At 39.9% G+C, this 6,257-nt stretch overlaps 1 pseudogene; it reads right to left on the bottom strand.

The window, feature by feature from the left end:
• Positions 1–4,994: 4,994 nt before the first annotated feature.
• On the bottom strand, positions 4,995–6,007 carry LOC102959603 (annotated as a pseudogene).
• Between the last annotated feature and the right edge of the window lie 250 nt (positions 6,008–6,257).

Below are 6,257 nucleotides of genomic sequence, written 5' to 3'. Positions count from 1 at the left end.
ATTGATGAACTTGTTTCATCAACCGTAGGAAACTAACACATCAACCAACTTGGTCTAATTGATATTTAGAGAGTCTTTCTCCAACAACAGCAGAACATATTTTAAGGTCCACAAAGGATGTTCATCAAAATAGACCATAGCCCATAAAATAAATGTCAATAAATGTAGAATGATTAAAATCATGAAACTATATACTCTGACCATAAGGGAATTCAACCAAGACTTCATAAAAGAATACTCTGAAAAAAGCCCCCACATATCTGGAAATTAAAGAAAACATTGATAAACGATATTTGGGTCAAAAAAGAAACCACAAGAAAAAGTAGATAATATTTTGAACCAAGTGAAATGAAACCCAATATTTCAAGATTTACTATCACTGAGATTAGAAGAAAATGTGTGTGTGTGTGTGTGTGTGTGTGTATATATATATATATATATTTTTTTTTTTTTTTTTTTTTTTTTTTCAGTGCAAAAATGTGGTCTTATTAAAGCACAGGGACAGGATCCATGGGCAGAAAGCTGCATTGGGTTTGTGAAGAACAACTGATCAAGTACTCATTTTGTAAATTAAAAAGATAAATAAATACTTTCAACATTTAAGTTAGGACACTGTAAATATAAAACAAAAACAAAGTAGACAAAATAAAATAAATATTAAAGAGCAGAAGTTAATAAAATAGATGATAAAAATAGAGAAAATCAATGAACCCCACAGCTGTCATTTAACTAGATCAATGTAGTTGATAGATCTCTGTGTAGATTGTTAAGAAAAAAAAAAAAAAGACAAATTACCAATATAAGCAATGAAAGATGGTATAGCACTAGATATATTAGAGATATTAAGAAGATTATACATGATATTTTAAATAACTCCAACAGCTCTATGAAAACTAGAAATTGACAAAAAAGAAAAACTTTCTTGAAATACTTCAACTACTCATGGTCACTGAAGAAATGAGTAATCTGAAATGCCCTCTATTATAGACATTGAACTGGTAGTTTTAAATTTTTCCACCATAATTTCATGCCAATATGGCTTCACTAGTGAGTTCTTTTAAATATTTAAGAAATAATTCCAATTCTACTAAAATTATTAAAAAAAAAAAAAAAGGATGGAACTCTTCCCAACTAGTTTTATGATTTTAACTTTAACTTGATACCAAAACCAGGTAATACTATGAATAGAAAACTGCTGGGGTGCCTGGGTGGCTCAGTCGGTTAAGCAACCGATTCTTGGTTTTCAGCTCATGTCATGATCTCATGGTTTCATGAGTTCGAACCCCACTTTGGGCTCCATGCTGGCAGTGAGTCTGCTTGGGATTCTCTGTCTCCCTCTCTCTCTGCCCCTCCCCCACTTGCACTGTCTCTGTCTCTCAAAATAAATAAATAAAATAAAATTTAAAAACAAAAATAAAAAATACTTGAAAGAAAGCTGCAGACCAACACCATACAGACACTGATGCAAAACATCCTTAAAATTTTAGGAAATAGGATATAATGATGATACATAGATATAAATTACATTACAACTCTTGTGAGGTAATATATATCTATATATCTATATCTATATATCTATATCTATATATATCTCACTATAGTTGTAATACACACACACACACACATATACACGTGTATATACATATATAAAAATATTTCCTAAGTAAATGGAAACTATCTCATAATGTCGATACAATGATCAAAATGAGAAAATTTAATGTTGATCCAATAGTATTATGTGTTTCAAAGATGATATTAAAATGTCAATTATCCTATTTTTTCAAGTCCAGAATGCAATCCACTACCATTAATTATATTTTTTTCTCATTTTACTTTAGATAGATAGACAGATTTATCCTAGAAATTAAAAAGAAAAAAAAACAACAAGATTTTCAGGCATTATTTAAATGATTACTATTATTTACCATGATTATTACTGTCATTACTATTCACATTGCTTACTATGATGAAACATTTCCTAGAGCTGATGAAGAATCAAATGCAAAATTATGAAAGCAAAACAATTCTAATAAAAATCAACAAAGTACACTGAAAGACACACCCATATCACATTGCTCCCCAGTGAAGAGAAAAGGAAGATTGAGAAATAGCCAGGAAGGAAAGATAGATGACCTAAAAAGGAATGTCCTTAAACAGAGAATAAAATTTTAAAAGAAATAATGGAAAATAGGGGAGAATCACATAATGTTTTGAAGATGTAGAAATAAAATTACTGGCAACTCAGGGTTGCATATCATTTTCAATAATCCTACAAGAGCGGGACCATCATGAAAATATATGCAAATAAACACTCAGCATCTTACTACCAGCAATGCTATCAAAATGGATTTCTAACTTTGTACTTGAGAAAGAAAAGTTATCCTGGACAAGAATGGGATGTGCAAATAAATAAAAGCATTTGAAATAAAAGCATTCTAAAGCTTTGAAGAGTTTGGGGAAAGGGACTAAATAATTTTATTTTTTAAAGATTTAATTTTTGGGGGGGTGCCTGGGTGGCTCAGTCGGTTAAGCGTCTGACTTCGGCTCAGGTCATGATCTCGCGGTTTGTGCGTTGGAACCCCACGTCAGGCTCTGTGCTGACAGCTCAGAGCTTGGAGCCTGCTTCAGATTCTGTGCCCCCCGCTTCCCTTCTCTCTGCCCCTTCCCAGCTCACGTTCTGTCTCTCTCTTAAAAATAAACTTAGGGGCGCCTGGGTGGCGCAGTCGGTTAAGCGTCCGACTTCAGCCAGGTCATGATCTCGCGGTCCGTGAGTTCGAGCCCCGCGTCAGGCTCTGGGCTGATGGCTCGGAGCCTGGAGCCTGTTTCCGATTCTGCGTCTCCCTCTCTCTCTGCCCCTCCCCCGTTCATGCTCTGTCTCTCTCTGTCCCAAAAAAAAAAAAATTTGAAAAAAAATTGAAAAAAAATAAACTTAAAAAAAAAGATTTAATTTTTTTAATTTTTATTTATTTTTGAGAGAGAGACAGAGACAGAGTGCGAGCACAGGAGGGGCAGAGAGAGAGGGAGACACAGAATCTAAAGCAGGCTCCAGGCTCCGAGCTGTCAGCACAGGGCCCGACACAGAGCTCAAACCCACAAACCGAGAGATCATGGCCTGAGCCAAAGTCAGAGGCTTAACCGACTGAGCCACCCAGGTGCCCTTATTTTTAAGTAATGTCTGCACCCAATGTGAGGCTCAAACTCATCACCCTGAGATCAAGAGCTGCACGGTCCACCAACTGAGCCATCCAGGCACCCCAATAATTACTAATTTTAGATTCTGACACAACAGTAATGAAAGTGAAACTCTACAAGGTAACCTCCAAGAAAAGTGAGAAAAGGATCTTCTAGACAAGTGGGGGGTTGTATTAATTTTAAACAACTCAAAGGATAGAAAGAAAAGACAGAGGTACATCAGTTTATGATTATGAAAAAATAAAGTTAGAAATTAATCCAACCCATAAAATTTAAATTTGAAGTAGAATGACTTTTTATTTTAAAAGTCTCTTGTTAGACTTGTATAGATAGGGGCAGCCAGGATTTAATTGCTAAAGAAGCCTCACAGGATTCCAAATGACTGAACCCCAACTGCAGTTTGTTGCAAGGAAAAGAATACAATATAGCAAAAACATTTAAGTAAGAGTATCTATTCCAAGCAAGGCCTGCCTCACAGAAAAAGCTAGAGAAGTCAGATGTAGATCCAGTGGTGTTCCCTCTGTAAGTAGCTCTGCATTACTTTACTCTCAGTTCAGGAGCCACTAGTGTAGACAGAACACCTGGGAACCAGGGAACTCAAAATGAGGTTTATACACTTCCGGTCCTGGAGGCATGTTCCCTCTGTATAATCAGCCTCAGCACTGGAGAGCCTCAGGCACTCACAGACCCCAGGTGAAAACATATTAGTAAACAATATCAATAAACTTGTGTGAACTGCCCCCATACTCGCCTTGAATTTATAAGTACAAAGCAATACCAACCATCAGTACGTGGCATGCTTTGACCATGAGTCAGTGTTGTGTACTGTTTTCAGCAAAACCGCTCAGGCTAGTTCCAGACCAGCTGGACTGAACTCACAGAACAGTCTACCCCTCTAACCATTGGCCTTTTCATGACCAAGACAATCATTAAAAAGACCCACATTATTTCAAGTTCCTTTTTTTTTTTTTTTTTTTCAGAGCATGGTAGTTTTTATTTCTCCTTCTGATCATATTCTGTGTTTATTTTTTTCTTTTTTCAATATATGAAATTTATTGTCAAATTGGTTTCCATACAATACCCAGTGCTCATCCCAACAGGTGCTCTCCTCAATACCCATCACCCACCCTTTCCTCCCTCCCACCCCCCATCAACCCTCAGTTTGTTCTCAGTTTTTAACAGTCTCTTATGCTTTGGCTCTCTCCCACTCTAACCTCTTTTTTTTTTTTTTTTTCCTTCCCCTCCCCCATGGGTTTCTGTTAAGTTTCTCAGGATCCACATAAGAGTGAAAACATATGGTATCTGTCTTTCTCTGTATGGCTTATTTCACTTAGCATCACACTCTCCAGTTTCCCTTTTTTTAAAGTAGGCTTCACACCCAGGGTGGGGCATGAACCCACAGCCCCCCAGATCAAGACCTCAGCCGGGAGCAGGAGTGGGTGCCCAACTGACTAAGCCTACCCAGGCACCCCTCAAGATACTTTATTTTTAAAACAGGTCACAGCACTAAGCTTTCGGCCCATTCTGCCGACGCACAAGCTACAAACGCTTGCCCAGCAGCTGAGGGGCATTCTTTAGTGAAGTGAGTAAAAATCCATATAAAACAAATATTCACATAGTTTCCATAGGAACACAGATAAGTGACCCCTCTCCTAGTCTTCCGTATTGGTGCATCCGTGCCAACCCTACTCAGAAAGACATTTCAAAACTAGTGGTAATTAAGTGAAACGGTCCCCCCAAATCCCATAATTCAAGCTAGACTCGAAGTTAACAGCTCCAGAAGCGGCACGCACACGTTAATGCTAGCTTAACGCTAGCGTTGGCGCAGACAGCCAAAGGGGGTGGGGGGCCGGGGGGGGGGGGGGCGCTCCATCCTGCTCTCCCAAGCACAGGCCACAAGTCGCAGGCAGACTGCTGGCGTCCTGCCCCTCCACTTCCGGTGGGAAGTCGTGGTTCCGGATTTCCTGCATCAGTTGCCATGTTGACCCGACCTCACACGGTAGACAGTTGGCCTCTGGGCCGTTGAAAATAGAAACAGCAGCAAGTGTTAAGCACCCATGTTTTCAAAGAGCGTCCAATCGCTGGCATGCATCTCGGGCAAGTCACAGCAACGGTCCCCATATGCTGCTTGAATAATACTTGTCATCTGGTTTGGGTCTCTTCTGCAAAAGGGGCTTCATGTGTGCATGAGCATAAAGGATGCAATTAAATGATCCAGATACTCCATCATTCATGTAATGCATAAAGATTTGTTCACGCGACTCCTCATCAGAGCGTGTCTGTTCCTTTAACAGGAGGTTTTTTTGTTGTGTTTTTTTGGCAATGATATTAACTGTAAGCATGAAAGCTGATGCAACATCATATATGCCGGGTTCAGCTATGATTCTCATCCTCGAGTCTGATGGGAAATACTTGTTCAGTGCTGGGATGATAACACTGGTGATCTCTTCACATTTAAGCTCAGGTCCAGGAAAGCCACACCGACAGACATCAAGCAGATTCGTGTTGACACCAACCTCAGCTCGCATATCAAAGACACAGTGGGCGTCAGAGATGGCCTGCACGAAGGTCTCAAGGTCGGTACAGCTGCTTCCCACACGGAAGCTGCCACCGAGGACATCAATACTTAGCCCTCTTGCCGGTTCCCAAATAAGCCTGCTGGTTTTGAGTGTGGCAGCAGATTTAACACTGAGGGGACAGACTGCTTTGGAATCATCACTGGCAACCCGCAAAACCAACCTTGCCTTTGGATGTTCCCTGGCAACCTTCATCATTCAACTTTACTAATGAAAGTCATCATCTGGACTCTATTACTGGCAGTACACTTAACCTGAGTCACTTGTTTAAAAGGATTTGTCTAGGGGCGCCTGGGTGGCTGAGTCGGTTGGGCGGCTGACTTCGGCTCCGGTCATGATCTTGCGGTCCGTGAGTTCGAGCCCCGCGTCGGGCTCTGTGCTGACAGCTCAGAGCCTGGAGCCTGTTTCAGATTCTGTGTCTCCCTCTCTCTCTGCCCCTCCCCCGTTCATGCTCTGTCTCTCTCTGTCTCAAAAATAAATAAATGTTAA

This window comes from Panthera tigris, chromosome E2, assembly GCF_018350195.1.
Source record: "Panthera tigris isolate Pti1 chromosome E2, P.tigris_Pti1_mat1.1, whole genome shotgun sequence".
Lineage (NCBI taxonomy): Eukaryota > Metazoa > Chordata > Mammalia > Carnivora > Felidae > Panthera > Panthera tigris.
This window is presented reverse-complemented; position numbering and strand designations above follow the sequence as displayed.